This window comes from Oryctolagus cuniculus, chromosome 18 (assembly GCF_051225735.1).
Source record: "Oryctolagus cuniculus isolate XC-2025 breed Fujian yellow rabbit chromosome 18, ASM5122573v1, whole genome shotgun sequence".
Classification (NCBI taxonomy): domain Eukaryota; kingdom Metazoa; phylum Chordata; class Mammalia; order Lagomorpha; family Leporidae; genus Oryctolagus; species Oryctolagus cuniculus.
In genome coordinates, this window is record NC_142884.1 from 70,987,475 (window position 1) to 71,013,628 (window position 26,154).

General features: G+C 44.9%; 1 protein-coding gene across 5 annotated transcripts in view; it reads left to right on the plus strand.

Annotated features, from left to right (window-relative positions):
• Positions 1 to 26,154, plus strand: part of WWOX (WW domain containing oxidoreductase) — a 1,024,395-nt gene that overhangs the window by 525,326 nt on the left and 472,915 nt on the right. The window lies entirely within an intron of this gene.

Sequence of the window (26,154 nt, forward strand, 5' to 3'; positions counted from 1 at the left end):
TTAAAAGGAAGCTCTGGACTTCTTGTGCCTGTAGAGTTTATTCATATTGCTTTTTGCTTGCTCAGCAGCTCAAGTGGTATGGAGGACAGCTCCCCTCCAAAAAAAAAAAAAATATTTTCTTCCCAGCATGAGACAGTTGCCATAATTAGTAACCTCCAGTTCACTTGATGTCTTGATAATCTTTAAGGGCAAAAATCATGGCTCCTCCCATTCCCCTCCCCAGCCCCAAGCTTCTGATCAGGCAGGTAGTACAGTTGGGGCAATGCTCACCCCTGGGTGTGTCACCTTCCTCCTCTATGCAACTAAAACATTTCCATCATTTCTAGGATGATTTAGGAGAGCAGGTCATGGGTGTGTAGAGCATAAGGCAGTGTATTCCCAACCAAAAACCCGAGTGTGTTTATTCAGCAAGTGTTTATTTAGTCCCTACAATATACTGCCAAGTACGACAGGACAGAATACATGAGAATAGGACACATCCAGAAAATCTGGAATGCATGTTAGGAATATAGATAAGAAATATAAAGGAAAATTGCACTTGGTGGAATCCTTTATGCTAGTTATGAATATATGGATGAGTTTTGGTCTGATTCCTCCATGAGTATAAAATAAAGGAAGAACTCTACCCGTATCTCTGCCTTTCAAATAAAATGAAAATACGTAAGAGAAATAAATACAATCAAGGAAACCATTATAGAGTGCTTTGATTCCTGCAAAGTTAAAAGGAACAGTTGAAGTTCTTTAAATTCTTCAAACCTCAAGCAATATCCATTCCAGGCCCAGTGCCATGCTTGCTGCTGTTAGAACACATCAAGCTATTGCCTACTCCGGGGTCTAGCATATGTGGTTTCCTCTCCTTCTATCGTCATCTTCAGACCCTGGTGGAGCTGCCTCCTCCTTTCCTGTTTGCTCTCAGTGTCAGTGCCCCCTCCCCTAAAGAGCTCATCTTGACTGTCTAAATTAGTTTCCTTTTGCTCCTGGAACATGCCCATGGCTTCTAAACATGAATAAGTTCCTTTTACTCTTCTGGAGGCCAGAATTCCAAATGGATCTGTCTCCCTGAGCTGCAATTAGGGTGTTGGCAGGGCTGTGTTGATTCTGGATGCCGAGGGGAGAATCTCTTCCCCTTGACTTTTCTATCTCCTACAGGCCACCTGCCTTCCTTGACCCCTGCCTTCCATCTTAAAAGCCATCCCTCTTTGAGTCTGCCCCACCTGTCTCATTTTTCCATCTATCTTAGGACCTTTGTGATTCCATGGTGCATGCTTGGGAAGTTGAGTGTAGTGTCCCTGTCTCAAAAACTCTCACATCATGCTGCCAAGTTCCCATGGTCATGCCATGTCACTGAGTGCCAGCTTTCAGGATTGGGGACATGGAAATGATTTGGTGCCATTGTCCTACTTATTGTGCTGCGTCATCCAGAGGAAGGGATGACCCCACATTCTCCCTCTCAGCCCTCCCTTCCTTCACCTTGTTAAGCCCATCTCAACTTAGGTACTTTATATTTTATTTTGGAAGTGGTAGGTTTTGTCTGCTTCTGGAACAAGAAATGAGCTCTCTGAAGGCGTGAGACCATGCCCAGTATCTTCTTCCTTTTATCTCTACACAGCTCAAGCTCACTCTGTCAGTCAGGTTGTCTTCGTTGTAGAGGAAAGAAATCTCAATTCACTGAAGTGGAAAAGATGGTGAGGACAAGGGCGACATTGCCTTGTAAGTGAAAGCTCTTGGGTGTAACAGGCTCATGCTTGGCTGGACCCCGGTGTACTGAAGATGGCATTGACTGTGGACCCCCTTTCCTTGATGATAGCAAAGCCATGAAACCTTAAAGTCACAATCTGGAGCTGACTATCCTTGGTCCGATTGGCCTGCACCCCCAAATCTACCTTTGAAAGTAATTGAATCAGCCTAAGCCACTTGCTGTGTGAGGTGCCGAGACATGCATTGGGACTGCAGGAACAGCTCTTTGCCAAAGATATCCAAGTGCTTGGCCAGGAGGGGAATGAATGCTAGTCAGGCACAAGTGATGGATGAGGACTAACGGCACATTAACCTCTGGCTATATCCTTTCCATCTTGGAGACTGCCTGGTTACTCTGATTGTTTCTGTCTTTCTACACAATCACATCATTATACACATTAGCACATGGCTCTATGAGAATGACCCTGAATCCCTTTTGAATCTTTTAGAGAAGGGAATGGGTTTCTCTGTCGTGCTAGGTTCCATGCATGGCTTCATCTGTATTTTTACTGGTCTTTACTACCACTGTGCTGTGGGGGTGGGCATCTTTCTACCATTGTATAAAATAATGGCTCTGTTTCCTGAGTGCATACTAAGTGCAGACATCAAACTAAAGCCCTTAGACTTCCATCTGCCTTATTCCCCAAATCAAACCTAGGGGTTACTTAGAATCTCCTGATTGGTGAGTGCAAGTGCAGAATTTCAACCTTGTCTAACTGGACCCCAGGCAGAAGTTTCTAAAACACACTATGAGTTTTTTGACTAAGGCTGTTCCCTTTGAACAGTGTATTTCTGCCTTGGGAATCTCAGCTCATTTGCCCTCCAAATCTGAAGAGCTAGAGGATTTGATTGCTGTTTTTCTAAAAGGCAACATCAGTAATCTCTTTAGCAGAAATTTTATACAAATGGCAAGCTTTTGTCTTTAATTTACTTTAGCCTAGTCTTTTCCATTATTCAGTTGTCTTATTGAACATTCCTATCTGTACCCCATGTTTATTACTCACCCAGAACAAGCGAGTGCCACCTTGGGGAAGATGAAATCAGAGAGAAAATGAGCCAAATAAGAATTATGTTGAAAGATAACTGAATATGGGGGCTAGTACTGTGGCATAGCAGGTAAGGCCACTGCCTGCAGTGTCAGCATCTCATTTGGGCCCCAGTTTGAGTCCTGGCTGCTCCACTTCCAATCCAGCTCTCTGATATAGCCTGGGAAGGCAGTAGAAAATGGCCCAAGTCCTTGGGACCCTGCACCCACATGGGAGACCCAGAGGAAGCTCCTGGCTTCGGATCAGCATAACTCCGGCCATTGCAGCCAATTGTGGAGTGAAACAGCGGATGGAAAACCTCTCTCTCTCTCTCTCTCTCTTTCTCTTTCTCTCTTTCTCTGCCTCTCCTCTCTGTAACTGACTTTCAAATAAATAAATAAATCTTTAAAAAAAAAAAGATGACTGAATAAATTACCACCTTGCAGAAGTTCTGTGAGAAAAGGCTATTTCTTTAGGGCCTCAAAGCACCTTTTCTCCTCTCTAATTCATGCATATCCTATACAGTGGCCCGTGGTGACAGAGAGCCAGTTTCTGTACTGCACAGGGCCATCTGAGAACGTGATGTCTGTATCATATGGAAGCCTGTGGTGTGGCTGCGTCCTTCTTCTGCAGTCAGTCAGTTGCCTTGAACTTGCTACTTTTTCATCACATCATGGACTGCTCTGGAATACCTGTGTCACTGATCACTAGGGGATCTTGTTAGTGAGAGATGGAATATACACAGAGACAATAGCCGTTTTGTACTGGGCAAAAAACTAACCCACAGTTAAACGGTAGCCACTGGAGCATTCCACCCAGAAAGGTCAGGACTTTGGTCACTTAAGCCAGCTTCCCTAAGTTTTGTGCCAGCCTTCAACTCAGGATCATGCAGACAAAGCTAAGTATGCTCCCCAAAGTAATCAGGCAGGGTGCCTACTTTAGGTAGACTGCTCTTGCTTCCCTGTGCAGACAGCTTCCAGTCAGAGCGTGCTGCATGTCTTCCCTTGTTTTCGCTTTGAGTGTTTCTGCCTCCCCTGCCTGTCTTTGAGTCTCTGCAGGTACGAGTGATGGTAGCTGGCTGACTGCCTATAGCAAGTTCTGCATACATGGCCTTCACTCGTTCTCTCTCATTTGGGTGGCCTTTTTTTTTTTTTTTTAATTTTTTACATTAGCTTTTCCCTGAGCTCATTTGCCGTCCCCACAGGACCCTTCTCCTGTATATCAACACATGCTATGACATTGATCCTTCCCACCTCTTAGTTTTCTTTTACTTTCTCTTCTGCCCAGCACTTACAGCTCTGCCCACTTTTGGCCTATGTTAAAATAATTTGTTACTGTAACTGCAGCTTTATATGTTGAGTATCTGCTGTTCAGGTTGGGTTCATTCATCAGCTCATTTAATCTGTAGGAAAACCACACAAATACACTCAAAGCCCGGATTTCACGGGTCTGGTTAATGGGCATTTGGAGGAATTAAATGACCTTGGCTTCCCAAGATGATAAGTCATAACAGTAGAGACAGGATCCAAACTCGGATCTGTGGTTGAACCTAAAACCCTGGCTGACATTTTGAGCCACTGCTTTAATCTATCATTCCTTCGAGGAAGGTACTATTGTAGTTAGACCTGTATATCCTTCATGGGAGCTTGAGGCTAGTGGAATTCTGAAATGTCTGAGCAGAGTGGGAAGAGAGAAGAGGAGGAAGAAAAGCAGAAAGGATGAGTCCAGATTAAGAAAAAAACTCAAGTTGGCATAAAAAAGGATCCCATTTTTCATTTTAATAGATTAGTACATAGGGCAGCCATGGTATTTCTCTCATTTCTGTAGGACATACTGTGAAGGTGAAAATGTATGTGTATCTGGTTACCATTCTCTCTGCCTGTCAATCAGAGAAGCATGCACACGTCTGTAAATCCCCTCTTTAAGTCTGCACAATGGAAGAACCAGCCATGTTCTAAATGAACACAGATTCAGTTTTGTCTACTGTGAGAAATCGCTGTGCTAGTGTCCTGCTTTCCACGGCCATCCACCACGATGTTGGCTTCTTCATGAAGTGTTCACCAGATACCTGTGACTCAGCCCAAATCTATAGCCTTGGCCATATGAATCCAGGACACTGTGCAAATGCATTTTTCATGTATAGGTTGTTCACTCTGGTCTTTGAGATTGTGTAATTAGCATATGTTGTCATAGTGATGTATTTATTATAATGGAGGTGTTCTCAGGAAACCAGATTTAATAGTTTTAAATCAGAGGCCAACATGGACTTTTAGGGATTCCATTCACAGTAAATTTTATGCATGGTGAAAGGTTATGGAATGGGTTTCCATGCCACGTCTCCCCTGTCCCACAAATCTCAGTTGGTCTACAAAAGTTCCACTGTAGATCTATGCGAGCCAGGCACCCTGATGTAGACAGAAAATTTCAGAGTTTATACTGTCACCTACACAGTCTGCCTTCCATGGCAAATAGAGTGGGAAAAAGATGGCTTGGCTGTTGGGCTTATATCCTAAACCCTTACAGCAACATGGTTCTTAACAGAGGGTCTGTTAAGCCTTGGACTGACAGGAAATTGGCTTTTTTTGTGTTCGATTGATAGCTTGTTAACTGCTGAAGCCATTGCCCATCTGTTCAACTATCAGGCTCAGGAGGAGGTTGGACACCAACCCAAGGCCCACATATTTGTTGTTCCTCAGTTGCTATCAGGAGCCCACAAAGGTTTCTTGTATTTTAAGCATCAACATGGTATGAATGTACACAAGGTTTACTTAATCTGTCCTATTTCGTGTGTGTGTGTGTGTGTGTGTTCGTGTCCCCAGAATACTTAAATAGCAAAGGCAAATGAGATAACCCCAAGGTGCCAAAAGTCTGCAGTTCCTTTGTGTCTACAGAAAAGACGTTAACGATTGAATTAGACTCTTAAATATCTGTGGGTGTCAGGCTGAATACAACAGCTATTCAGTGTTGTACTCTGGCAGCAGAACAAGTCCCCTGGAGGTGGAAGCTATGCAGGTCCCTGGAAGTGTGAGCAGATTGTTAAAACTGTATCAAGGATTGGCTGGAATGATGCCAGATTTCACTCTTGGTGCTCACCCAAGTTCTAGAGGTAAACTCTTGCCTTTACCTGTTCTGTACTCAAAGGTTCTTTCTTTTACAAAGAACATCGGTGCTTCTACTTCCAGAGATTCATCTTCAGGCTGTGTCCCGTGTCTCCCTTCTCGCACAGTGTGATGATAAGCATCAATGCATGGAAGAGGAATGTAGCCACAGCATCTTAAGCTCCTGATGAAAAACTTCTTCAGTGTGAAAGAGCTTATGTTGCGGAATCAGTTGCAGCTGAGTGCCAATCTGAATTCTACCAAAATAATTGGTTGGATTTGTGACTTACTCTGAGTTTTGTCACTTGTAGAATGAGGAATATTGTTAGCTGCTTGCATGTGGAGTTAGATATAGCAAAAATAAAGTGTCTGGCAGAATGGCAGGCACAGAGATGATCACTATTATCAACTACATTATTACAATGATTATTTTTACATTGATCTGGTAAGAGGAATGTATTAGTGGCATTTCTGAACTACTTTAAACAAAGTACAAGTCCTCATAATAAGCTATATGTCTATAAGGCAGGGTGAGGAGAAGGTGAAGTGATGTGAACAAACAGAAAATCTGTGAAGATGCCTACAGAGGGAGGAGCAGAAAATCAGAGATGTGCGGATTTATTTAAGGTCACTGCCAGTTTTGGAAACCCCAAAGTATTGCAAAAATTCTTTTTTTAAAATAAGATTATTTATTTGAAAGGCACCATGATACATACATACTCACACACACCCACACCCACACACACACACACCACACACACACACACACACACACACAGAGATCAGTGTACTAGTTCAATTCCCAAATGGCCTTGACAACTGGACTGGGTCAGACAGAAACCAGGTACTTGGACCATGTTTCATTGCTTTCCAGGAGCATTAGCAGGGAACTGAATTAGAAGTGGAGCATTGGCGTCTTAAATGGACACTCAAATAAGAGGTGCAGACGTTGCAGGTGGCTTAGCCTATTATGCCACAACGCTGGCCCCAAAAAACTTATTTTGAAGTCTTGTCTTTGCTGTTTTAAGAAAAGCACATTGCATTACTCACCAGTGTAGAGAAACTCTCAGAGGCCCAACTGGTGGTACAGGAGGAGCCCAAGACATGGAGTCCAAAAGTTCATGTTGTCTTCAAGCCTGCACAGAGCTGTGCTTGGAAAGAGCTTCCTAACTCTTCTAGTGGCCAGGATCCTTATTGTAACTGAAGTTAGTATACTGATGTGATAATAATGAGCTGTGCATCTCTTTGTAAAAATGTGCAACTATGGGGCTAGCACTATGGTGCAGCAGGTTAAAGCCCTGGCTTGAAACGCCAGCATCCCATATGGGTGCCGGTTCTAGTCCCAGCTGCTCCTCTTCCAATCCAGCTCTCTGCTATGGCCAAGAATAGCAGTAGAAGATGGATCAAGTCCTTGGGCCCCTGCACCCATGTGGGAGACCTGGACGAAGCCCCTGGCTCCTGGCTTTGGATTGGTGCAGCTCTGGCCATTGTGGCCATCTGGGAAGTGAACCAGCGGATGCAAGACCTCTCTCTCTGTCTCTACTTCTCTTTATAACTCTTTCAAATAAATAAAATAAATATTTAAAAAATATGCAACTATCATAAAGTTACCACTGTTACCATTGTTCACTCATACCAGCAATGTTTATCAAGCACCTACTAAGTGCTAGGTCTTGTTTTAAATGTTAGTGATACAGCAGTCAACAAAACAGTAGATGCCTCTGCCCTCATGGTCTCTATATTCTGGTAAAGGTGGCAGCAACTAAATAGGTGAGAGATAAACTCAATAGATTATTATGTCTTCGTGGTATAAATAGTACTTTTAGATGAGCAATTGTTTATTTTATCCATCTTTCTATTTTCCTACCATTTACTTATATATTCATCTATACCTCTCTCTATGCATATATACTTGTACACGTGTGCACATATATTGAAAATATTTGGTTTTGGCCTGTGAATATGTTAACCTTTCGTACCCACATCTTGAATAAATTATTTGATTTGACATTGTGATAAAACTTAATTTTGCTGTTGTCCTGATATTAGGAATTAGACTAATGTGTTTAAAATTGGGTTCAAAGATCCCCTGGTTGTTGAGTTATATTCCTCTATGTGTATGTGTGTGTGTATTTATCTCAGTGATACCCCAGAAAAAATTATTCAGACAAGCACAACTCATTTATGTGATCACCTTACAAATTAGGTATCCACACATCAGAATGTAGATGTTTGCATTTTGTGTTGCTTGTTATATTGCCATAACTCTGTGGCTTTCCCCACATCTAATACAACCTTGTCAGGGATCCTTGTCAGTGAATTTTCCCATTTGATGGACAAGAAAACTGAGACTGAAGCAGATCTCCAGTGATTTGTCTGGGCTGCGCATTTACTGGTCCGAGAGTTGAACTCAGGTCTCATTCCATTCATGCTCTGTTCCCCCTCCCAGCTTCTCCCAGCTTTTCAGAGTGATGGGACATGAGCACTAAATTTGATTTGATTACTCTGATAAAGCAGCTTATAAAATGCTACAGAGCAGTGCCTTTCCTTTCTGAGAAGTTGATAGAATAAAATTGGCTTGATCTCCTCAGCCTGCATCTTGAGGGAACAAGTAAATTAAACAAGTAATTATATCCATAATGTTTTTAGAAGTTAGAAGATTTAAATATGTGAATCTCATCTGAGTGTACAGCCTTTTGTCTGCGGTGTTTCCTGCCAAAAGATCGCTTGACAGGAAATAAACATTAAAATAATCTTTAATCCCTTGTCTGGTCTATTACCATTAACAATTGATGCACTTTAATTTTGTGGGATTTTAACTACAAAATGGAACGGCTAAGTAGTGATAATTGGGTTTGGAATTATACGGTCATTTATATCAACAAAGATGCAAGAGGCTGGAAGGGAGGGTGATTAATTATTTACTATTTCCTGGCTGTGGTCCCTATTACAGAATTTTCTGATATGTTCTGCTGTGAACAGTTACACTAAATGAAAGTAAACAAATCTGTGATTTGAGGCCGTATTTAGAAGTGAGACTGTTGAGATGATGTGGACTTGATTTTCCTAGACTCTGGCCTGTGTGTGTTCCTTTTCTCATAGTCCCACCAGTTTTGTTTCTGAATGTGGTTATCTGTGTGCATCTTACACTCCAAAATGCACTGCCCAGGGAAAGCACTTGGATTTTCAGGGAAAAAGCAAACTGAAAAAAACAAAACAAAACAAAAAACCATTGAGTCAGATCTCAGTTCAAAGCCAAACACATGCTTGGAGTAGGGGTGTAGTTTGTTCTTCCCTCTGTCTGGTTTACTTTATTACAGTGTGGCGTGGGGGAGGAGCAAAGTTACTATGTCAACATGAGAAAAAAATTTGGCTCCGCTGTTTCTCCTTAGTTTGTGTGTGTCTGTGTGCTGGTGTGTGTGTTCTGTGTGTGTTCAAGGCAGCACCACTGCTCTGTGTCTCAGCCTCCCCATCGTTCCTCAAAAGCACAGGGCAGCGTCTGAGATGTCGCCGTGGGGTTGCCCTTGCCAATGCCCGTTCCCTATCTCTGTCTCCTCTTGGGGCTGCTGTTCACATCCCCGGATATCTTCCTGGCTGTCCTTACAAACGGCTCCTTCCAAAGCTGGGAGTGAACATTCTCGGGTAGATTTTCTGACACAGGAAGGTGGATGGTGCTTCCTGTGACGGACTTCCTGGGGAATAGGAGGGCTTTTAGGGATAGGGTACAGATAGTAAGCCAGCCCAGAGTCTCTGAGAGTCATGGCCTCTGGTCTGCCCCAGACTCTGGAGGGTCAGGACTTCCTGGGGAATAGGAGGGCTTTTAGGGATAGGGTACAGATAGTAAGCCAGCCCGGAGTCTCTGAGAGTCATGGCCTCTGGTCTGCCCCAGACTCTGGAGGGTCAGGACTTCCTGGGGAATAGGAGGGCTTTTAGGGATAGGGTACAGATAGTAAGCCAGCCTGGAGTCTCTGAGAGTCATGGCCTCTGGTCTGCCCCAGACTCTGGAGGGTCAGGACTTCCTGGGGAATAGGAGGGCTTTTAGGGATAGGGTACAGATAGTAAGCCAGCCCGGAGTCTCTGAGAGTCATGGCCTCTGGTCTGCCCCAGACTCTGGAGGGTCAGGACTTCCTGGGGAATAGGAGGGCTTTTAGGGATAGGGTACAGATAGTAAGCCAGCCCAGAGTCTCTGAGAGTCATGGCCTCTGGTCTGCCCCAGACTCTGGAGGGTCAGGACTTCCTGGGGAATAGGAGGGCTTTTAGGGATAGGGTACAGATAGTAAGCCAGCCCGGAGTCTCTGAGAGTCATGGCCTCTGGTCTGCCCCAGACTCTGGAGGGTCAGGACTTCCTGGGGAATAGGAGGGCTTTTAGGGATAGGGTACAGATAGTAAGCCAGCCCGGAGTCTCTGAGAGTCATGGCCTCTGGTCTGCCCCAGACTCTGGAGGGTCAGGACTTCCTGGGGAATAGGAGGGCTTTTAGGGATAGGGTACAGATAGTAAGCCAGCCTGGAGTCTCTGAGAGTCATGGCCTCTGGTCTGCCCCAGACTCTGGAGGGTCAGGACTTCCTGGGGAATAGGAGGGCTTTTAGGGATAGGGTACAGATAGTAAGCCAGCCCGGAGTCTCTGAGAGTCATGGCCTCTGGTCTGCCCCAGACTCTGGAGGGTCAGGACTTCCTGGGGAATAGGAGGGCTTTTAGGGATAGGGTACAGATAGTAAGCCAGCCCGGAGTCTCTGAGAGTCATGGCCTCTGGTCTGCCCCAGACTCTGGAGGGTCAGGACTTCCTGGGGAATAGGAGGGCTTTTAGGGATAGGGTACAGATAGTAAGCCAGCCCGGAGTCTCTGAGAGTCATGGCCTCTGGTCTGCCCCAGACTCTGGAGGGTCAGGACTTCCTGGGGAATAGGAGGGCTTTTAGGGATAGGGTACAGATAGTAAGCCAGCCCGGAGTCTCTGAGAGTCATGGCCTCTGGTCTGCCCCAGACTCTGGAGGGTCAGGACTTCCTGGGGAATAGGAGGGCTTTTAGGGATAGGGTACAGATAGTAAGCCAGCCCGGAGTCTCTGAGAGTCATGACCTCTGGTCTGCCCCAGACTCTGGAGGGTCAGGGCCTTCCAGCACAAGCTTGATGAACACATTTTCCCTCTCAGCTCATGGATGTTTTTCAGACCGGAAGTAATGACACTCGTTTTTCTGTGTTTGGCACCACTGTTCTTGCAGTTGCACAACCCAAGCACCACAAGGCCTCCTGGGCCTCTCCCTCATTCTTATCCCACCTATTGTGTCCTGCCCATCATAGAAGTTTTTTGTTTCCACTGCGTGGAATCTGTCCATTCCATCATCTCATCTGCCATTGTCTTTTCCTCATGTAGTACCTCGTCTGGTCTCTTCTCTCCTGGCTGGGCCCACATGGGAAGGGAAGGGAAGAATCAGGAGGGTCCTCACCTTCTTCCCCACGTTTCTCCTGCATTCCCTGAAAGAGCCTGTGCTTCCTGTTACCCAGGTCACAGGGTACCCCAGCATGTCCATAACGATAATTGATGAGCTTATTAACAACAGAGTCCCCATGGTTCCCTGCCCCGTGATGCCCAGTGATGTCACTAAAGCAGGAAGAAGGCAGAATCACTACACTCAGCGCTGCTTGAAGGTAAGGCATGTCGCTGGCGGTAGCTAACGCTAGAAGCCTTCCCAGTGGCGTACTTGGCTTTCATACTTTGTAGTCCAGACCTGCTGAAGGATTTTACGCCCTTCCTGAATCTCCTTGAATGTAATTCCTACTGGAGATGGTGGCCATCTTGCTTTCCTTGCTTGGGAGATGGGCATAGAAGTACTTGAGGCTCCCTCCCGTAGGCCAAGCTTAACTCCGGATTTTTGTTGTAGGCTTTTTTTGTTTGTTTGTTTGTTTTTAATTAACATAGGTTTTGGGGGCTATGAGGGTGATGAGTGGAAGATGGTAATGGTTCTCATTAGAAAGTTGGCAGGCTGGCGCCGCGGCTCACTAGTCTAATCCTCCGCCTTGCAGGGCCGGCACACCGGGTTCTAGTCCCAGTCGGGGTGCCGGATTCTGTCCCGGTTGCCCCTTTTCCAGGCCAACTCTCTGCTGTGGCCCAGGAGTGCAGTGGAGGATGGCCCAAGTGCTTGGGCCCTGCACCCCATGGGAGACCAGGATAAGTACCTGGCTCCTGCCATCGGATCAGCGCGGTGCGCCGGCCGCGGTGGCCATTGGAGGGTGAACCAATGGCAAAGGAAGACCTTTCTTTCTGTCTCTCTCTCTCTCACTGTCCACTCTGCCTGTCCAAAAAAAAAAAAAAAAAAAAAGTTGGCAAACATTTGGCTCAGTACTTACAACAACTGCTTAAGATGCCTGTATCAGAGTGCCTGGGCTCCAGTCCTGGTTCTGGCTCCTGAGTGCAGCTCCTGCAGATGCAGATACTGGGAGGCAGCAAGTGATGGCTCGAGTGGATGGATCCCTGCCACACACATGCGAGACCTGGAATGGGATTCTGGCTTCTGGCTTCTGACTTAGGCCTAGCCCAGGCTGTTGCACACATCTAGGGAATGAACCAGTAGGTGAGAGATCTTTCTCTCTTTGTCTGTCTTCCTCTCTAATAACAAAAATATTTGAAAAAAGGAAGAATGGTGTAGGGTTGCATAAATTACTCTGACCTTGGGAGGTGGACTTAGTGGCCAGGTGACTTTGCTCACTTTTTAGGTTTTTCAGCTGTGGCATGGTTGACACTTTAAGTCAGATGATTGTTACAGAGGATTGTCCTGTGCATCGTAGGACGTTGAGCAACATCTCTGGACTCCACGTGCTGGATCCCCATAGCAGCTCACTCCATTCCCAAATCCTTGAATAACAAAAGATGTCCACAGATGTTGCTAAATATCCCGGGGCATGGTGGGAGAGAGGTCAGAAATCACCCAGCTTGAGAAACTCAGTCCTGTACTCTCCCTTGAAGTTTTGGTTTTCTTGCCATGAGAATGTGCTTCCCATGGCAAAATGCCAAAGCCAGGCAGTACTGATAAAAGCAGGATACGAGGATGGACTACGACATGAGTGATGCCGACTGTGTGCCAGACCCTGCTGTAAACACTGGCTCTCATCGCTGAGCCCTAAAGCAGTGTGTTAGGATGAAGGGTGGCCATGCACCCTGTGGCCTAAGGTGACAGTTCATTGTCTCACACACTGGGACACCAGAATCTGAGGTGTTAACAGGATTGGGCCCTTCTAGGGTTCTTAGTGGGCATCTCTTCCAGGCTCTTCTCTCTGCTTCTGAGAGTTGCCATCTGTCCTTGAATTCCTTGGATATGGCAGTGTCACTGCAGCCATGGTCCCCATCTTCGTGGCCATCTTCCCCCTGTGTGTGTCTGTGTGACCTCCTTGTGCTTTAACTAACTATATCTGCAAAGACCGTATTACTAAGTCAAGTCAGATTCTGAAGCAGATACTTAGTTGAGGACAGTGATATTCAGTGCTGTCCAGGAAGGTGGTACTTGTGTCCCATTTTACAAACAAGGAAACTGAAGCACAGAGACATGAAGTGACTGACTGAGTCACAGAGAGAACCAAGAAACAGAGGCAGGACTTAGACCACGTTCTGGGTAAACCACAGCCCTTGCCCTGGCAGCCCCTGAAGTGTGGCCCCTGACCAGCAACAGCAGCACCTGGGCACCTGTGAGGCAGATTCCCAGGCGGCCCGGCAGCAGGGCCCAGCAAGCTGGCTTTAATAGGCCCTTCAGGGGATTCTGATGGACCCTGGATTTTGAGAATCTCTGATCAAATGTGTAGCATGAATAAAAGCGCTTTTAAGGCATCATTTTTGTCAATTACCTGACATTTCTGAAGTGCGCTCAGTGGGCTCAGCTCTGTCCTCATTGGCACCGCCCATCCATGGGTCAGGAGAGTTCCATGGCTTTTTCTAAAGGAGCCTTTTCCTTTTTGTTCGCCATGCCCCAAGGTACTGGAAAAATGACACTGTCCCTATCTTTGCCTGTGTGGAGGCAGCCGGTGTCATGTCACAGATACACGAGTTGTGTGAGCCGCTCTTCTTCTTTAAACAGATAGCACGGCTCTCCTCACACATGCCTGCCACATGTGCAGACCCCTCTTCCTCTGGCTCGCTTTTATCAGCTTTGCTCGGATCCCAGGGGCCTGCACTGCCAGGAACTTCACACGCTCTTAGAGCACCTAATAAAGCCAAGTAATTTTTGGCTCATCTGTACATTGTTAATTGATCTTCATTTCCTGTTTCACCTCGAAGCAAACACATCAGTCACCCCGTGATACCGGGGTTGTTTATCTTCTCTGGCCAGGAGCTCACTGCTTTGATTATGCCTTTAGCATTCCCTGTTTCAGGATTTCAGGGGCCTTTCCCCATCTGTTTGCTTTGCAAATTGTGCCTTTTCTTTTTTTAATTACAGATTACTTAAAATCTCCCCATCAGCATGAGGGAAGTCATTACCGTGGGCATAAGTGGTCAATGTAGATGGGTCACTGGGAGCCCATCTCCAAAATGCACTTCTGTGTGTGAAAGGTCCCTCTTCCGGCAGCAAGTGATTCTGTTTATTTGAGGAGCTTTGGTATGGGCTTGGGGACACAGAGGAATACACAGGAGCTAGAGCCACTTCCTGAGAGGTGGGGAAGGCCACTTAGCACAGCATTCACGTTCCCATGTTCCTTGGGAGAGGACGTGGCCTGGAGACTCAGTAATGAGCACCTCTGTTCTTCCTTGTCCTTTATGGGATATTTCGTGACATAAGCCAGGGTGCTCCTGAAAAAGTTTTTATTGCTGCTTTGCTTTGGTCCTGGTTGTTAGTATTGCTTACCACCCAGCTCCCAAATCACTTGGTGGGAATAAACCACAAAAGATAAGGAAACTCCTGCAACAAGTTTCAAACCTTTTAGTGAGGCTGAACAATAGGAGAGGGTTTTGGCACAACAGTGAAAACACCACTTCGGGTTCGCTGATACCCAGACTGGAGCACTTGGGTTCAAGTCCCATTTCTACTCTTACTTCCAGCTTCCTGATAGTTCACACTGTGCTAAGCAGCAAATAATGGCTCAGGTAGTTGGGTCCCTGGCACCCAAGTGGATTGACCCTGGGTTCCTGGTTTTATCCTGGCCTAGCCTTGGCTGTTGCTGGCATTTGGGGAATGAACCAGCAGGTAGAAGATTTCTTTCTCTCTGTCTGTCTCCCTGTCTTTGTCTCTCTGCCTGTCTCCCTGTCTTTGTCTCTCTGCCTTCTAACCTAAATGAAAATCAAAGAAATTTTTTAAAAGAATGGACAGTGAATGTTCCCTCATTGTTAAATTTTTCTGCAAAAGAAGCCATTATTAAAGGTTTATTGTGGATTCTTTAAGAAATGTTATATATAATCACTCTTAGATACTAGCATGAGTAGCCTTTTGAAAAAACATACAGTTAGTACTATTAAATGCGTCCCATTCATTGCCTTGCTCTTTTCATTTAATATAGTTGTCTTGGAGCTTATTTGGTGCAGCTGGACCTCCTTATTTGCCAAGACTTCACACTATTCCAATGCATAGACATTCTGCAGTTTTTTATTTGTTTCTCTATTGACCGTGTTTTGCTATCACACATGACTCAGTGATGAAAAATGCTATGCATGTATATTGTCTACTTGAGCAAGGATAATATCTGAAGAGATTTTTCCAGTAGCAGAAGTGCTGGAGCAAAGGGTCTGTGTACCTTTGAAATAATTAATTTTAAAAGAATTGCCAATTTGCCCTCTAAGACAGTTAGATCCATTGCCTCTCCACTCTGCACACATGGGGATGTCTGCATCACCCCTGAGAGGATCTCCAGATGCAGCAGAGGGGACTGCAATGCCATCGACAGGTCCAGCAAGGCAGGCATCAGTACTCGAATTTTAAAAATTCATGTTCTGTTGTATTGTCTGTTTCTTCTGCAATGACCACCTCATAATAGTGTAGAGCCCAATCCCCAAGCCTGGCAGTTTTCCCCCCTTTCAATATATCACATTGATTTTCTGTATGACTTTATCTGCTTAATACAAAGTGGGATTGAACAGTTATTTGTCTCGATTTGACCATTCCTTATCAAACATTTATGATTTAGCTTTCGCCATGCCATCTTCTTGTAAGGTGTTTCTTATTTTTATCTTTTTCTGTAAAGGTAAGATTGTGTTGACAGCCCTGTTATAAATCTCTCTTGCAAGAGATGGGTGGGGCTCTGCATGGGAGATGTTTGGGGGACAGGCTTCAAGGAGGGCTATGAACTGCTTCTAGACCCGTGTCATTGTTGACCCCCTGACTTTGGGGTTTGCAGTGTATTAGGATTCAGTACTTCATCAGGAGGCTTCATGGGGCGCTGCTCTGAGCGTGAGTTGTCTACCATGTGAGCCAAGGCCAAATCTCACAGCCACCTCCCGTCTGTCCATGGAGTGGTGTTGCTCCCAGGTCAGCTCACATTCGCCAACGTCTGGGACATCCTTGTTCAGAATTCATCCTGCATGTAAGGGATTGGAAAATAGTGGAACATGTTGGGATTTATGTATTTTTATCATTTCCATTTGTTCTGTTTCTCATGAGCATTTTGTAGCTTCCTGTGGAGAAACCAGTATTAGAAAATTTTCCTCAGTTCTAGAAGACTGTTGAGCACTTACCTGTGTCAGACATTGTGCCTTTTGGACCAGTTTCAAGAGTGTGGCAAAATGGGGGGAGTAGCCAGGCCGTCATCGGCCTGGTTCCTAGTGCTTTGGTACTCAGTGATGTGGGCTATCCTTTTGTTGTTTGTTGATCTGAAAACAATGTATATTTGTCACTTTGGTTTTTGTGAATGAAGAATTGAGTTAGGCTCAACGTCCCTCAGAGGCTGTACCGAGGGGGCTGCTCTCATTGATGGGGCAGATCGACTCTCAAGTTCATGCTCAGAGCTCTTGGCAGGATGCAGTTATTTGACAGTTGTTGGGACCAGCGGCCTCAGTTCCTTCTTGACCAATGGTTGTTGCCACATGTTCCCACCCAAAAGGAACTCTGTGGTGGCTGGTTTACGTCTGAGCAAGAAAGTAAAAGAGAAGGAAGACCTTTCTCTCTGTCTCTGTAAAAGAGAAGGAAGACCTTTTTCTCTCTCTCTCTCACTGTCCACTCTGCCTGTCAAAAAAAAAAAAAAAAAGAGAGAGAGAGAAGGAGTTAGTGAGAAAGACAGAAGACAGAGTCTTTTTTGAACTTAATCCTGAAAGTGACATCTTATCACATTATTTATTAATGAGTTATAACTCAGTACTGTAATATCCTCCCTTTTACTGTGAACAAATCAGTGGTTTGTAGTATATTCACAAAGTTGTGCAGTTGTCTAATTCCAGAACATTTTATCACCCCATAAAGAAGCGCTGTACCCATTATCAGTGACTCGCCATTCCCCAGCCCAGCCTCTGGCTCCTGTTAATCTGCTGTATCCGATGATTTACCTCTTTGTACAATTCATGGAAGTGGAATCATATACCCCGTGGCCATTTGTGACTGGTTTTTTTCGCTTAGCATAATGCTTTCTAGATTTTTTTCATGCTACACCAAGTATTAGTGTTCCTTTCCTTTTTATAGCCAAATAGTGTTCCCCTGTATAGATAGATTAATCACATTTTTTAATCCAGTGATCAATTCATGTTGTTTGACTTTGTGGCTGTAATGAATAATTCTATTGTGTGACTGTTTGGCTATTTCTGACTGTTATGAATGGTGATGCTATGAACATTTGCAAAGCTTGCTTCTGCTTTGTGGCTGTTATGAATACTGCTGTGATGAATGTCCTGGACAAATTTCAGTGCAGACTTAATATTTTCATTCCATTACCCTTTTATAACTTGTCTCTGATACAGATATCTATGATATCAGGGGTATGTCTTGAAATGTTCTCATCATTGTAAATACAAATGAAGTAGGAGAAAGAAACAAGTAACGATTTTGTACGTGATGAGAGATGGGTTTGAGGAGGTGGCATGTGAACTGCACTCTGAGTGATGATAACCATTCAAAGATCCCAACAACTAAATTCGCAGCGATACTGTCAAAGTGCCCAAGTCCTGGGTGGAAGTACATTTGACCTGCCTCTTCAAGGGAAGGAGAACAGCCACTGTGTTTGGAGTCAGGTGGAATAATAGGATAGGAGTTTGAGTGTTAGCCACACCCTCAGGTTGTGAAGCCATTGTGAGCAGTCTGGATTTTGTTTGAATTGTGGTGAAAACCAATGGAAGTTACTTAACAAGAAGGTGATGCAGTTTGATGCTCTTGAAAAGATTCCTTGGTTGCAGCGAGAAGAGCATTCTGCAGGGCTTGGGAGCTGAAGCACAAAGCTGGGTCGAGAAGTGACACAGGGGACTGAGAGAGCGATCTGGGGACTGAGCCAGGTGATGATAATGGGTGGAGGAAAGAGGTTGGGTGGATGACACCACTGAGCACGTTTGCATGTGATTGCATGTTGGCTGTCTGTCTCCTGCTGGTTCATGTTCTGACATCAGTGTGGACTGGCCACTCAGTAGGCACCCAGTGAATGTTTGCCACGTAGATGCTGTGGAGTGGGCTCGTGCGTGGGGAGTGGCTGGTTGGAGGTCGAGTAGATAGCACTTCATATTGGGAATGTCCTGAACTCTTCTTTGATCAGACTGGCTCATACAAAGCCTGCCTTCTAACATAGTGCCTTTAGTCCTGTGCCCTTCTACTTACAGGGATTCCAAACTCGTAAATAATGTTTTTCTTTGACGATGTGTGCAGAAAGAAGAGCCAGCAATGTTCAAACTGTGTTTTCAAATATTTTATTCTTTTCCCTTTTACAAATGAATGCAGTATATCAACATCAATGCATCTGGGAAGAGCAAGCCAGTCGGGCGGCTAGTGGAATGGAAACTCCGTATGGCGATCCGTTATACTCTCCCTACATTAGGCTTGTTGAGACTCTGTTGTTAAGGTGGGATTTTTCTTAATTATTAACAGTTAAAAATAGGAAAATAGATTTCGGGGGGCGGGGGGGAGTTGCCGGCAACAATTGTAAATGTGTGCATGTGCGTGACATGGAATTTGCCAAACATGAATAGGCACTTACAATGTGACTAGAATTGGCTCTGTCATGTGTCAGCCTAATAGCCTAAACCCTGGTTCAATACAATGAACTTGGGAAGGTTTGCTTAATGAAAGAACTGACGTTTTCTGTGCAGTGGCTGCATCCATCAGCCTGCATCCTGTTCATTACACTACAAAGGGCTGCCAATGGGAATTGGTAGGATCATCTATTAGGTAAACGTGATGGGGACAAAAGATAGCAGAGGCCAGGGCCTTGTGGAATTTCCTGTGAAGGTTGGGGTTACTGGAACAGTGAGCTCTTGGTTACAGACAATGTGTTTTCAAGGTGGCATGAGGGTCTCTGGAATCGTGCGTTGAATTCTGGCTCTACCCCATCCATGCCTGTGGGAGCCCAGAGAAGAAAGTTTTCAGTTGTGAATAGCACTGCCCATTGTGGAGCCATTGTGTAGGGCTGTTCATAATCACTGAGTTTTCTGTCTGGGTACACGCTTGGGGGCCAGATGGCCTCCCCTGCCAGCTGACTGCCTTTGGCCACTGGAATCTGCGTGGAAGTGATATGCATCTCTTTGAGGAAGAAACCCTAAGAACCTACAGTGTGCTACCCCATGACCTCTGTTCTGCTGGTCCTGCGCCCTGTACTAGTCCACACAGAGCTGCCCTGTCAGGATGGGTCTTGGAAAAAAGACAAAGACAAGAAGCTCAACCTGTCTGAGAGGGATGTGGAGAAACTGTGCTTCTGTGTTGTGTTGTGGCCGTAAGACACTGGCATTTGGGGTTACTTGTTACTGCATACAGGCTGCCTATCCTGACTCATCATACCCAATCTTACACCTAGAGGGGTTCCATTTTGGCTCTAGAGCAGTAAAACCCCGGAACAGTGGTGCTTTTCACAGCATGTTTAGGGTCTGTTTAATAGGGTTAGGGTATTATAGCTTGCCTTTTAAACCACGTTTTACATCTGTGTATGGCTGTGAATTTCACTTAGCCTCTAGAGCCATGGGGTCGGGGTGCCTGTTTGAGGACTAGCAGGGATCCCTTCAGATGAGAGCTGGGTCTCGAATCATCAGAAAATGCAGACAAAACAAGATGCGCTGATTGGCAAGGTCATCTGGGAGGGGCCGTCGTGCGTAAGGAGCAGGTCCATTAATTCAGTGGGGATTTACATCAGTTCTATCTGCCTCCTGCCTAATGGGACTGCTTGGTTGTGTTCTTTCCTGGGGAGATTAGTGATTGAAAGGAGGAGATTTAGAAAGGAGAGATAAAAGTTTGCATTTAATTCTCCTGACAGGCAGACTTCTAAAGAAGGCTTCCTAAGGAGGTTCCATGGTAATGCAGACTTAAGCCAGAGGTCAGCATCCCCTAAGACAGTGCTGATGTCCAGAGGGTGACATTTATGTAGTGAGGGGCCTCGACAGTTAAGTCGTCTTCACGAGATCTCCTATGCTGTAACCCAGTGGTTGGCTGGATTAGAAGTCCCTTCTGTAACTGCGATGGGCGTTCTGAATCTGGAATCTTGGTGGGTTTGTTCCTAAAATTTATTCATCTCTAAAGCAGTACTTTTCACTCTCTTTCTCCTCCCCACGAAGCCTAACCATCTTCAGTTCCCCAGGTGAGAACTGTTGTGTGGACCATGATCTTTCACAAACCCATGGCACATACTGTCTGCTCAAAAGGTCACTCATTGTGGGTGTCAGACAAGAAGAAGTGCTGCAGTGCTCTGGACAGTGGCCAGCAAACAGTCTTTAAAAGCTGCCTAGGAAGATGAGGAGAAGCCATGGGTCTTGCTTGTCGGACAGAGAGTGTTTAAAGACTGCCTCTGTCATTCAGTGGCTGTGCAGCCTTGCTGCTCTTACCTAACCTTTGTCAGTTTCAGTCCCCTCTCCTGTGAAATGGGGATGGCAGGAGTAACTCAGTCCCTTCTCTACCATGTGGTCGTGAGAGCCAGTGAGCCAGTGCTTGCAGTGGTATTAGCCCCAACCAACCTCTGCCACTGTCAAAAATTGTAGTGACTGTCCCTTCCTGTTAGTAGTTGTGTGCCGAAAAGGGTGATGCCAAGGGCATGGTCTTTGCCATGCAGTCCCTCACTGGAGAGTGAATGAGTTAGCAGACAGTGAGCTGCCATTCACAGATTATGCTGACTTGATGACTTTTCATCAAGGAGGCACTGTGTTACCTCTCAGCCCAGGCGCTGTGATTGCAGTGGCTCATGTGGGGGCATCGTCAGTTGCTGGGCTGCATCTTGACTTAGCCTCCCCATGATGGATGCCTCTGGGGCAGGGCACCAGAGTCAGACAGAAATTGCCTCTGAAACACACTGCCAAAGCTTAACAGTTCCCTGACCGCGACTTGAATTTATATTCTCAGTTTCCTCATCTGTAAAGTGGACAAAGCAATGCTGTTGACCTTCCTGCATGGGATCCTGGTTAAGGAGGTTTGTGTTAAGTACACAGTATCACATTCAGCACAGTGGACTTTGGGTTTCTCAGGTGTAGAAGATGAGGGATTTATTCAGCATCACTCACTGGTGGCCAGCCAGCATGCACTCAAGCTCTCATGGCTGGAGGTCACTTCCCCGTTGTATTCGTCCAATGCCGCGGCTCTGGGACCTCTGCTGGAGGAAATAGCGTGAGAGAGTTTGCTTTCAGATTCAATTAAAACCAGTTTCACAAGAACCAAAGCTTTTAAAAGCCTGTATCAATGTTTAATATAAACACAGTCTCTCATTAAAAGAATTTAGTTTATTCCAGTCTTATAAAGCCCCTTGCATATAAATTTTGCCCCTTTGTTTAAAGGGAGACAAAATCACTACTTTCTTTATATTTGCTAGCAGCTTCAATGAGAATCCATGGATGAACTTATCTGTTGATCTTTGGCATTTCAGTTTTAGGTTTCTGCTCCTACTAGCAGACTGTTTTTCTTGAAGCAGTACTGTAAGTCTCTTTTAACACCATTTTTGAACTTGAAAAGGTTTACATTGTTATTCATTGGGTTATCTCAATATAAATATACTTTGGGGGGGTTATATCTTATAGAAAATTAAAGGTGATAGTGCTGCAAATAATAGGATTCTGATCTGAGTTCCCATTACTGTCCGTTAGTGTTCTAATAGACTCATTTGAAAAATCTCTCCTTTGTTTCCTTTTGGTTTCGTTCCCTCCCATCAGATTGAGTCTGTTTGCTTCTCCTTGTGAGGCATTGGTGGTGACTAAGTGGTAACCCCTGACTCCCTGCCGACTCTTCCAAGTGTGCTGCTCATTGCTCTCCAGGGTGTGCACTCTGCTCTCCTCTCCGCCAATGTTCTTCTTAAAAATGCTAGACTTAAACCATGCAGCTTAGTCCTTTGACCTCCAGATGGATCTGTCCTTTTCTTCATCTCAACTCCCCTTGGGCATTCTCTAAGTATTTCAAGGGCAAGGACCATGAGACAAAATGTCATTAGGCATCCAGGAATGATATTACAAGTTTCCATCCGTTCTGTTATCTATCCATTTATCATTCAACCACCACTCATAGTCATCTTACTCTGAACTAGGCACTGGATCCCAAGGATGAATTAGGATCCTTCAGTTTATTGTAGACAAAGCATATGAGTGAACCATGAGAAAAATTCAGTATGATAAATACAAGGGCCAAGTACCATGAGAGGTAGGCCAGAGAAAGTAGTGGTTATCTTTCCCAGGGAGGGAGTAAAGGTAGGCAGAAGAGTATGAGGAGGTGTGCAGGAGGAAGCTTTACCACCAAGAAGGCCCCACATAAAATGGGCCTAGGATCTAAGTGGAGTTTTGTAAGCAAGTCAGTTTGGGAAGCTGAGCAGTTTAGAAGGCAAGGAAAGACGGGCTTTGTGAGCAGAGAGAACAGCAGGTGCACATATAATCCGAAGCCTGGGGGTGGCAATCGTGTGTCCCTCTCAAAGTGAGCTGTGGTGAAGAGGTTAGATACCAGAGCTACAGGGCCCGACACCTCTGGGTTTAAATTCCAGATGAATGCTGCAGTGGTTAAATAGTATTGCTCCTCCTAATTCATGCCTACCCAGGACCTCAGCACATGGACTTAGTTCCACATAAGTTACAGATGTAAGTAAGGAAGGGGTTCAGAAATGATTATACTGGATCACAGTAGTTTTTAAATCCAATGAGAATGTCCTTAGAAAACAGAGGACATAAACACAGAAAAAGGTGATGTTAAGACAGTGGCAGACATCAGAGTGACACTTCTACAAGCCAAGGAAGACCAAGGAATGTAGGGAACTGCCATCAGCTGGGAGAGAGGCCTGGCTCAGTTCCTCAGAGCCCCTAGAAAGAACCAACCCTGCAGACACCCTGACTTTGGACTTCTGGCTCCTGCACTGTGAGAGAGTACATTTCTATTTTGTTAGGTAAGTCCATTTGTGACAGAGACATTATTAGAGTTTTGGCTTGTTTTAACAAGTCTGTAAGGTGGGCACTAAAACCATTCTCCCAAAGCTGCCACTTCCAGTTCACCTGGTTAATTACTGGTGCTTTCAGAACCCTGGTTTCCTCAGCCTCAGAGTGGAGATTTCCTATCTCGCTTGGAGGTGGATTTCAGTCCTACAGGAGACAGCATATGTAAAGGACTTGGCCCAGTGCCTGGTTAAGAATAAGTGACCAATAAATAACTCTCCTTATTATTATTGCTGTTATTTGGGATGTAAATATATTTAAGGATGCACTGTCAATATTCAATTATCCTTGCTAATAAAAGGGAATGAAGTAAAGATTATATGGTATGAAATGTGTGGACAGATTGCTTTACATTCTTAAGAGTGGTAGGGTGGACTCCCAGGCACTGGGCTTTTAGGGACCTGAATTCACTTCTTCTCTGCCTACCCCTCCAAGGTTTGGTCTTCAACTGGGAAAAGGGAAGAAATATGATCCATGAAAATCTACAGGGAAAACCTTTTGCTTTTGGTTGGCTTCAGGATCCTGATAAAAACGATTCTGTCATCTTATTTAACAACTCTGCCTTTCACAAAAGTTTAGAATACCGACAGGGCAGCAAATATGTTTAAGTGATTTTATTCAAATGTCAGATTTAATTAAATCCATAACCAGGAGACAGGCCAAAAAGACATTGCCAGGGAGCTTTGGAATTTTCCATTTTCTTTTCTTTGTGTGTGTGTATGTGTGTGTGTGTGTGTTCAAGGTGATAACTATAGAGTAAAACCTTCCCAAGCCCATGCAAATACAAGCAAGGACATTTATCATAAGAATATAGCACTGGAGACAGAAATGACTCTTAACATTGTACACTTGGAGTGTGATGATTAGAAAATGTATATATAGAAGAGTGCACAACATACTGCACAGGGTGGTTATTTGAGCTGAGACTGGAATGTGTGTGTGTGCACGTACACATGCTACTTACAGTCAGGTTTCTGTGATCATTCAGGTGTGCACAGGTGTTCTGATGGAGAACCAGGTTATTAGGCCCTTAGTAAGCAGCACAGCATGGCAAAAGAAACCATTGTGTCTCCAAACTATACCTAAGTTGCTTGTAATTGGTTCATTCCACCTAGTTTAACTGGACTTTTTCACTTGTAAAGGGAACAGTTGAAAAGAAATGTGAAAGAAAAGTGATTGGATAAAATCTTAAAAGCAGGAAGGATCAAGAAAGATCCCCAGAAGACCATCACTGGCCTGGAGCCCCCCATTTCAGGGTCCGGCATTTGTACTGATTATGGCCTGGCAGCTCTTGAGTTTCCAATGATAACAGCCATCTGACTTGATCGGAGTTCAATGGATTTTCACTAAAATAGAATCATCGCCTTGGTGATGGATAGAAAAAGTAAAGCAATACATCCTGATAAATGCTCTGCCTGCCTCCTTCTTCTCCCCGGCGATGACCTTGCACAATCCATAAGAGAGCAAGGCTCAGAGCCCCGGCCACGCCGCTGCACGTCGGGACGTGGAAATTTAAGTAGCTCTGAAACCCATCAATGGGGTGAAGGGGGAATGGCCCGAGAAAGCAATGGATCATGCTTAGAGGGCTCCGAGGAAGCAGGGTACGCTGAAGGTCAGCGTGCTGCCAAGTCCTGCTGGGACAGCTCAAGCCCTCATTCTCATTCACGGGAGGCGGTGGCCCTGGGAGGCAGATGAGCAGAAGAGTACAATAAAGCAGGGATCCTCAGAGCATATCCTTTCTTCTCAGATGTGAAAGGCACCAGAGAGTGGTGCAGCATAATTGGAAACTTGGAGCACAAGGGTGCCGGCTCCAGTCTCTTTCTGAGGAGCAGGGAGCAGGCTTGCTCAGGTGCTTACAAAAGCTGGAGGATAACGAAATAAAAAGGAAGTTTATTTTGGCTAAAAAAAAAAGTTTGAAATCTGTGCATCAAAAAGTACTTCAAAAAATCATGAAAAACACATATTATATTAAAACTATGAATTTCAAGTTTTTTAACACCCAGACTAACACCTTTTAGCTGTATTTTCCATGGATTTTTAAGTACCCTTTACAAGGAGATCCTTAGCCGTTAATTACTATGTCTGTCTTCCAAGTTTCCTAACCCATTTACCTTAGCCAACGGTGAATATTTTGAACAATATTGATCATCAGTAACATAAAGACAGCTCACTAGAACAAGGCATCCAGGGAGCTCCCAGACCAGGGACCCCACACACCCCCACCCCAGTCTGGGCCCCATGTGCTTGACTGGTGGAGAAGTTTCTGGGATGTTGGAAGGAGGAAGAAGTTCCATGTTGGCAGGCACCCATTAGTATTGGTTACAACTTGCTAAAAGAAATTATTAAAATAAAAATTAGATCATAAATTTGGAGCCACAGTAACCAAGCCTAAAGTGCAAATTGCCAAACAAGTCAAGAGACTCATTAGCATTTTATGTAAATCAGTTATTACTGTTCTCCACTTCCTTAATTATCCATGTTATTTCAATACAACCCTTTCTTTGATGTCCCAATTCTATATTTAAATAGTGCAAGATTTCTATCGTATCCTCCCGCAGAGGTTTGTGCCATGCAAAAAACATGCCAAGAGCAGCTATTTTAGAGACTACAGGGAAATGTTTAATTGGTTCATCCCATTTGAGTTATGAGGGCATATTACTGAGCACATAAAATCAGAAACATGGAAAGGACTGGCTTGGAGAAGTTTACTAAAACCTGCAAGAGACCGCTTGAAATTTTGCCCCCAAGACTTTTTGGATTCTCAATGGGAGCTGATTCAAAGGGAAATTTTGCAAACTTCATTGAATTTTACTAAACGA